Source organism: Berghia stephanieae, chromosome 11 (assembly GCF_034508935.2).
Source record: "Berghia stephanieae isolate SIO BIC M18660-M18661 chromosome 11, UCSD_Bste_1.3, whole genome shotgun sequence".
NCBI classification, from domain to species: Eukaryota; Metazoa; Mollusca; class Gastropoda; order Nudibranchia; family Aeolidiidae; genus Berghia; species Berghia stephanieae.
The window spans coordinates 28,624,577-28,634,576 of record NC_088370.1 but is presented as its reverse complement, the minus strand read 5'-3'; positions in this window follow the sequence as shown (position 1 = coordinate 28,634,576).

Here is a 10,000-nt window from a genome sequence, read left to right as displayed (position 1 = left end):
ATTTCACTATATAAATACTCAACTGTGCACCGCGGGATCTCGAACCATGGACCTTCCAGTCCGATGGCGAGTGTCATACCACATGTTATGACAGTCATTAAAAAAAAACTAGACCATTTATATAGAGCAATATCCACTAAATGTGATCAAAGCGCTTTGCAAAGGGGGGTCCCTGACCAACAGCAACACATACCATGTAGAACGAGACACGACGCCTGTTAGGCGACAGGTACTCAATTTTACCTACCTGAGTACGGTGAGAGAATGTGAGTAAAGAGTCTTTTCCAATTACTCAACTATGCGCCGAGCAAGGCTCGAACCCAGGACCTTCCGATCCGAAAGCGAGTGTTATACCACAGAACCACATTATTAGTCCGTAGCCATCGTTAACTTTTCGCCTGACACTGACCAAAAAATGACGTCAAAATGCCAGTCTTTGGCCACAAAAGTAAACAATTCGTGAGATGTACTCAATAGTTCAACCAATGGGACCACTTGTTTCCATGAGCTCTACTAACGACAACTCACTAAGCGGTGCAAAAACCAAATAATAACGTCAAAATGCCAGTCCTTTTGGATTTCAGTGTCAGGCTATAGATAGTATGCAGATGACGTCACTCAGGTCTTGTTTTTTGCCATCCGCGTTTATGAGTAATGCTCACTGAACTGTATTAACCCGACTATAAACGTACATGGATACACACTGTTTTGTGTGTTGGTCGGTTATACTTCCGGATGGCAATGTTGTGAACTTCTTAGCCAAGCGCATACTATCTATAACTTAACGATGGCTACGATTAGTCTAACAGATCAACGCCTTGGTAGGCTGCGATCAGATCGGCACGAGTGTGTAGTTGACATATTTATTTTTATTTTTTGCCATTCCGCCACGACATCATAAGATATCGTCACCAAGGCATTCCACGAAGGAATATAGATAGAATAAAGTTGACGTCACTCAGGTCTTTGTTATATTTTTTTTGCAATCCACGTTTATAAGTAATTCTCAATAAACTGTATTAACCAGACTATAAACGTTTAAGGTGACACATAGTTTTGTGTTTTGGTCCGTTATAAATAGAACGAAGATTACCTCACTCAAGCCTTTGTTATTATATTTTGCCATCCGCGTTTGAGAGTGATTCTCACTAAACTGTATCAACCAGACTATAAATAGTTTTGTGTGTTGGTCCGTTATACTTCCGGATGGCAATGGTGAACTTCTAAGCTAAGCTTGGCTAAGAAGCTCATAACATTGCCATCCGGAAGTGTAACGGACCAATACACAAAACTGTGTGTATCCATGAAGGTTTATAGTCAGGTTAATACAGTTCAGTGAGCATTACTCATAAACGCGGATGGCAAAAAACAATAACAAAGACCTGAGTGACGTCATCTTCGAACTATCTATACTTCCGAATGGCAATGTTGTGAGTTCCTTAGTCAAGCGCATACTATCTCGAGACAATCCATCAAACAAGATGTCTGGTGTCAACAAGGAATCACTCATGTTGTCCAAGTGAGCAAAAAAAAAAAAAAAAGAAGAAAAAAAAGTGCCAGAAGCGGGTCCTCGAACCCCGGACCTTCCGGGTCACAATGCAATGCCTCAACCACTCGGCCACTTCACCCCCCTTCGTAGTTAACAGAATATTACTTTGACCATATTTTTTTTCCCTGTCAGGCGAATTTCTGACCTCCCCAAAGAACCTCATTTATTCCCCTGCAAATCCCCAAAAACAACAAAATTGTCTTACTATAGGCCAATCAATGCGCATGTAAATGGTGTGTGTGTGTGTGTGTTATGTGTGTGTGTGTGTGTGTGTTATGTGTGTGTGTTATATGTATGTGTTTGTGTGTGATTATATATGTGTTTTGATTTCAGCAGGAAGTTATTACCGGTCAGGGGTGGCCAATTTCGGTTTGAAGAGGTGGTAGGCCGGACGGACGGACTCCATGAACTCGTCCAGTGCTGTTTGAACAAAAATAATATTTTTATAAAAGGTAATGATTACATTGGACAACTGAAATTGTTTCCCTCCCAAGGTGAGGCGAGGGAGATGGTTTTAAGAGTTTCTGGGTTAAAGGGTAACGGTGATTTATATTAGGGGAATACGTTTGTGATCGATTATGTCCCTTAGTTGTGTCCAAGATAGTGAACACTATGATGACAGCTCTATTGGGAACAGTATAGATAGAACGAAATTGACGTCACTCATGTCTTTGTTATTGTTATTGTTTTTTTTTCCATCCATTTTTATATTCTCACTAAACTGTATTAACCAGACTATGAATACACATCATTTTGTGTGTTGGTCCGTTATACTTCCGGATGGCAATGTTGTGAGTTTCTTAGGCAAGCGAACACTATCGATAGTCTGCTTGATATAGTACTCACTAAGAGGCTGTCTAAAAATAATAACAAATAGCTGAGTGCTGTTAACTTCGTTCCTTTTTTAACCCTCTCCTTACCATATATTGGAAAATCGTCACATTTGTTACGATGCAACCGTCATTTTTCTCATCCAGATTTCATTTATTTTTGTTATAGCTATAAAAACTTGACATTCTGTAATAGAGTTCATATTGTCGACACAATACTGTGTATAGAATGTGCTTGTTGCTTTTCTGTTTGAGTAAGAAATGTCTGTTTTTGTGTTGGGTGGGTGTGTGAAGTTTGGGGAAAATTTTGAAAATGGCTGGTAAGGAGAGGGTTAAGTGGACTCTTGAAATTAATATTCAGTCATTGATCAAGGGACTTAATCCTGTTGTAAACGCATTCATTCAATAACAGATTGTGTTACTTTAATTATTTAAAAAACGTTATCTAAATGTGATCTTTAGTTGAAATACTGGCGTGTATATTCGTGGTTCTGATGTTGCATAAAGTGATCTAAGAGGGTGTTATAAAAAAAAAAACAAACAAAAAACAAAAAAAAACAAGCTATGTTGGACATGGGCAATAATGAGATAGGTGACTAAAGAACGGAGATTTTATATAGTGAAATTTCCACTAAACGTGCTTAAAGCGATTTACAAGGGGTCCTGGACCAACAGCCACACGTAACATGTTGAACGAGACGCCTGTTAGGCATAATTATAATTTTCCGACGGTGACAACTCAGTTAACGGCCAGGCACTCATTTTACACTTGAGTACAGTAAGAAAGTGAGCAAAGAGTCTTTTTCAATGACTCGACTATGCGCCGAGAGAAGATCAAACCCAGGACCTTTCGATCCGAAAGCGAGTGTCATACCACAAGACCACATAGACACAGAAACTAATCTCTGACCCCCTACGTTATGATCTGTGGTACCACAATATCCCACTGGACTTTTACTCTCCCCTTACCGATGATTTTCAGTATTTCCCCAAAATGGCAGGCTTACCCAGCAGAAAAATTGATTTTTAAAACTCAAACAAGCTCTCTACAAAACAACTTTATGTTCTTATTAATTAAACAAAGTTAATTCTTCAAAGTTTGTGATGTACGAAATAAATCTGGATATGAAAAATGTATATTGTGTCGTAACAAATGGAAATTGATATCAGACATAAAACCAGACATAATCATAGGTACTGAAACATGGCTACATTCCGAAATAAAGGACAGTGAAATATTTCCACCAGAGACATATTTCAACGTGTTCAGGAAAGACCGAGAAGATAGGTATGGTGGGGTGCTGGTTGCAACAACAACGAACCTCTCAGTATTAAAGCTTGACATTCAAACAAAATCAGAATCGGTGATCGTAAATATCAAAACAGAACAAGGCCTACTCACTGTGGGCGCTATGTATAGAACACCTTCAAACTCAACTATTGAACAAATGACTGAGATAACACGCTGTATTGATAGCCTAGACCCGAAAAATGTACTCTGGTTAAGCGGAGATCTGAACCTACCTGATATCAATTGGGAACAAGAAAAAATAATCAGTTACCAATACCCTTCATTTATCAACCAAGCATTTATTAACAAATTGCAAGATTTTGGCCTTAGTCAAATCAACAAAAATCCAACAAGGGGTACAAATATCCTCGACTTATTTATCACAAATCGACCAAATTTAATTGTCAAGTGTACAACCATTCCGGGCATTAGTGACCATGACATCCTCATCACGGAAAGCAATATCAAAGCAAACAAAATCACACAAAAATCACACCCTATTACTATTTGGAAAAAGGCAAATATCGCCGAAATGCGGACAGAAACACGTCTTTTTAGTGAAAACATAATTAATCAACATCTAGAAAGCACTGAGAATGTTTGGACTGCCATCAACGACCAACTAAACAAAATGATGACCAAACATGTACCAACGAAGAAAAGCTCAAGGAAATTTCACCAACCATGGATAAACACCACCGTCAAACGATTATCTAGACGGAAACAAAAGGCATGGAGCAGAGCGAGAAATTCCAACAGTAAGAAAGACTGATACAATTACGCCCGACTGAAAAAAAGAAACACAAAAAGAGAGTAGAAAGGCCTATCATAATCATGTTAAGGAACTTGTCAGTGAAGACAAACAAAAAGCTCTGGAAATTTATAAAAAGTAGGAGGTGCGATTCGGTTGGTATAGCGCCCCTTGAGCATGATCGTGTATTATACTCTGATGCAAAGGAAAAAGCAGACATACTAAATAACCAATTCTGCTCTGTTTTTGCTTCAAAAGCTCATACCAAAATTACCACTCAACAACTACAAGGCGAAGAAAACGATTCCAACACTATGGCCGAAATCAATGTGACAGTAGAGGGCGTTTCCAAACTCCTCGCCACTCTAGATCCAAAGAAAGCATGTGGCCCAGACAAAATACCATCTCGTCTCTTAAAGATATTGAGTAACGAATTTGCACCTGCCCTCACACATTTGTTCAAACTCTCTCTTGAAACGGGAGAATACCAATTGTTTGGAAGCACGCTCTTGTCCAACCCATCTACAAGAAAGGTGATAGAAGCAGGGCTCAAAACTACCGTCCAATTTCATTAACTTGCATTTGCTGCAAACTGTTGGAGCATATAGTGAGATCCTCAATAACTGAATATCTCGAAACTAACAGTATTTTTTGTGATGAACAGCACGGATTTAGGAAGCACCACTCATGTCAAACTCAACTTCTATCATTAACACACGATCTGTCAGCTGCTATTGATAAAGGTGGTCAAATTGATCAAGTACCACTGGACTTTGCCAAGGCCTTCGACAAGGTTCCTCACCATCGGTTAATCCAGAAATTGGATGACGTTGGTATCAGGAACAAAACCTTACAATGGATTGCAACTTTTCTGGACAATCGCACCCAACAAGTTCTTGTCGACGGCGAGACTTCCACTATCGGGATGGTGACATCGGGCGTACCTCAGGGCTCAGTCCTTGGGCCCATCCTATTTTTAGTGTACATAAATGATCTTCCACGAGTTATAAGGTCAAAATCGCGCCTCTTTGCTGACACACGTATATAATCAGCTAAGAACAACAGACGACTGCAAAACACTAAATGACGATCTAGCTAAGTTACAAGAATGGGAAACAATAAATCAAATGGAATTTAACGTATCAAAGTGCAATGTTCTAACCATCACAAATAAGAAAGCACCTATTATATTTGAATACCAACTTCATGGTCAAAACCTGGAACATGTAAAGACAGCAAAATACCTTGGCATTGAGTTTGCTAAAAACCTCAAATGGAATGACCACATTTGTCACCTGGCTTCAAAGGCAAATCAAACAAGCGCTTACATCACCCGCAATTTAAAAAGATGCCCAATCACAACTCAAACCCTTGCTTTTAAAACTATTGTTAGACCAGTTTTGGAGTATGGCAGCTCAATTTGGAACCCATATACAAAGAAAAACATCGACACCTTAGAAAACATCCAAAGAAAAACAGCAAGACGCATCACAAACACATTCGATCCTTTCTCAAGTGCGTCTGAAATATCAAAACGGATTGGCCTTGAACCTCTGGAAAAGAGAAGAAAGATAGATAAACTTAAATTGTTCCACAAGATCTACTACAAAATTCGTGCCTTAAACTTCCAAACGACATCAAAGATATCGGCACAAGAAATACGAGGGGACACACAGCAAGAGTAACCATCCCAACATCAAAAACAGACGCCCACATGTATTCGTCTTTCCCTTCCACTGCCCGACTATGGAATAGCCTCCCAGCTGAAGTGGCTGAAAACGGTTGCCAACATGCCTTCACGCGATTGCTAGAGTTCACAACGTGACTTTTTAATCTATGTGTTTTTTTTGTTTTTTTTTTGTTTTTTTTTTTTTTTTTTTTTTTTTTTTTTTTAATTAGTATTATGTGCAGAGTTTTAGCAAGTTTAAAATGTAAAACACTACAAACTGTGGAGTGATCCTCGACAATATTGGAGGTTTCCACAAGACGAAGAAGAAGAAGAAGAAATGTGACGATTTTGATGTAGGTGGTAAGGAGAGGGTTAAAGTGAATGAGTACGCTGCTTTAAGCAATGACAGATAATGTAACAGTATCAGTGCTGCGACAAATACGACGCTGAACTGCGTGTGACGTGTACTAGATATAAAAAATAAAATATGGTTTCATGCCGGGAGGGGGTTTGCTTTTGTTTGTATTTTAGGGGTTTTACGGTGTTTGCGACACATTTAAGTCATTTCAACGCCAGTAAAAAGGGAGACAATGGGATAGTCGAATTAGATTTACAATTGAAAGCACACATGAAAAAGTAAGACTTCGGGGAATTTCTCAAATAGGGAACAGATGTAGATTCCAAGAGCACACCATCAGTGTACTTAGTTTTAAATCACCTATAAGTCTCGTCCAGACACCAGCAGTTATAAATCTAAGAGGAATACACTCAAATGCTACAACCATAATATCCAAAACACAAAATATATCAGTCCATAGCAGAGAGGTGATTTACAAGGGGGAAAGGGGGGGGGGGGGGGAGAATCTATCTGAAACTATAGCAATACATTTGACTGTTTCCCTCTCGGCCAAAGACTCCAGTCAAAAGCAGGACGAAACCAAGTAATCATATTCCAAGACAAAGACACAAAACAGGGAAAGGGGGATAGATAGAAGACAAAGCAAGTGACCTTTAGCCTACCGTGGGTGATCAGAAGACCCCATTCAGGGGGGGGGGAGGCGGGAGGAAGGCATTTTATGAAACGAAATGAGCGTGAGTAATCAAGAAAACAAGTAAACAAGATGATTAACTCTCTCCTTACCAGCCATTTTCAGGATTATCCCCAAAACTTCACACCCAACTAACACCGAAATATATTTTTTATCACTCAAACACAATAGTAGTAAAGTTCTTGCGATACATGATTTCTTTAGCAAAACACGCTCTACAACACACTGTTCATTTTCTTTAAATTGTGTGATGTGCAAAAGAAATTTGAATGTTGGTTGTGTCCTAACGAATGTGACGATTTTCCGATGGTTGGACAGGAGGCGGTTAACCCCTAATTTGCTCACTTGGACAACATGGGTGATTCCTGTTGACATCAGACATCTTGTTTGATGAATTATCCATATTCCTTCATGGAATGCCTAGGCGACGGAATCTTATGATGCCATTGCGTTTGCGGAAGGGAGTGATTTTTTTTCTTTTTTTAAATTTTATGAGCGTGAGTAATCGGTGGAAATTTGTTGTATACATAATGATCTTTTTTTTTTAATTAGTCCTTTTGAGCAATTGGGTCCATGAATCCGCAGTTTATATTGAGCTTTTTTATATAACGTAATATCCACTAAATGTGCTCAAAGCGCTTTACAAGGAGTCCCTGGTCAACAGCAACATTTAACATGTAGAACGGGACATAACACCTGTTAGGCGATATTACAATTTTTCGGACAAAGACAACACTGTTAACGGCCAGGTACTCATTTTACACCTGAGTACGGTGAGAGAATGTGAGTAAAGAGCCTTTTCCAAGGACTCAACTATGCGCCGAGCGCGAGGCTCGTACCCAGGACCTTCCGATCCGAAAGCGAGTGTCATACCACTAGACCACATAGCCGCAGTTTATACCGATTTCTATAGCGGGAAACGGACAATAGAGATTGCTTAACACCCTTCGATAAGACGCTAGTCTATCGCAAAGATCAAACAAACCCAGCTACCCTATATCTTTGTGTGTGTCATACTATTTCTTTTTTCTTTCGTTCTCTCTATCTCTCTCTCTCTCTCTCTCTCTCTCTCTCTCTCTCTCTCTCTCTCTCTCTCTCTCTCTCTCTCTCTCTCTCTCTCTCTCTCTCTCTCTCTACGTGTCTCAAAGATATTAAACAAACAAACCAAAAAATACAAAACATTAAAGCATCTACGAGGTTCGAATCCAGACCTACTGATGTAAACACCAGCATCATACCACAATGTTAGCGACTTGCTTGCTGGCTTGCCTCTCACCATCACATTAAACAAATAATATTATAATATCACAGACCAGCGGAGTCGGTTGGGCTTACGGTCAAAGTGCGACAACTCAAAATATACTCTCTTGATATTAAAATTATTGAGGTTGTGTTCCTTGATATATAGATAAAAAGAACACTCATTGTGCTTCAGGCTTCAACATCAGTGGAAAAAAATTCAAAAGGTGCCAAAATGGTGAACCGTATTTTCAAAACGGTATTATGTGCTGCTATGTTCTCTAGTAGTATAACACGCGCATTCAGATCAGAAGGTCCAGGGTTCGAGTCCCACTCTGAGCGGTGCTGAGTTGAGTCCTTGGAAAAAATGGCTCTTTCCTCACAATTTTTCACCATACTCAGGTGTAAAATGATTACCTGACCTTTAACAGCTTTGTTTCTGTCAAAAATAAAATTGTTGTATCGTCCAACAGACGTCATGTCTCGTCCTTCATGTTGTTGCTGACCCAGGGACTCCTTGTAAAGCGATTTGAGCACGTTTAGGGATATTGCTCTATCTAAATGCTCATTTAAAAAAAAAAAACAAGAAAAAAAAAACAACTTTAGAAAATATTTTTATGTCGGGATTAGCCTAATGCTAAAAATAGACTTTTGAGCGTAGAATATAGATTTTATGCGTTTAGCTAAAATACCCAAAACATCCACCAGCAGGATATATCATATCAACACACACAAAAAAACTATGTGTAAAGTTTAACATTTATAGACAGAATGAAATGGACGTTACTCACCACTTTGTTATTTGTTTGAGCAAGGCTTTTTATGAGTAGTCTTTACCAAATTGTATTAATCAGATTAAAAACGTTTATGGTTACACATAGTTTTGTGTGTCGGTACGTTATATCTGGCTGGCGGATGCATTAAGCTTTTTGAATAAGCGCATAGCATCAATAGTCTGATTGATCTAGTTTAGTGAGAACTAATCATTAAGATGGTAGTCTAAAAACAATAACAAAGACCTGTGTGACGTCAATTTCGTTGCTTTTACAGAAGAACGAAGCTGACGTCACTTAGCTCTTTGTTATTGTTTTTAGAAAGCCCTAAGTTCTCACTAAATTCTATCAATCAGACTTTTAACGCTCGAGTTTACACACAATTTTATGTGATGGTATCTTTAATCTGGCTGGCAGATGTTTTGAGTAGTTTGTCTAAACGCATAGCATCAATACAATTTGAGTTCAAATCAATGCCTTCACTGAAAACGAATGAGTGTTGTTTCTTCAATTTTCAAACAGCTTGAATTGTCTGACTCTGATCTTTTTGACCTTATTTTCTTCATCTACACTCTATTTTGAGATAGATAAATAAAAACTTGAGCTTTTATGAAACGCAATATCCACTAAACGCGCTTTACAAAGGGTATCTGACCAATAGCAACACGTAACATGTAGAACGAGACATGACACTGTTAGGCGATATTACAATATTTTGCGACTGAGACAACGTTGCTTACGGCCATGCACCCATTTTACACATGAGTACGGTGAGAGAATGTGAGTAAAGAAAGAACCTTTTCCGAGGACTTAAGCATGCACTGAGCGAGGCTCGAACCCAGGAACTTC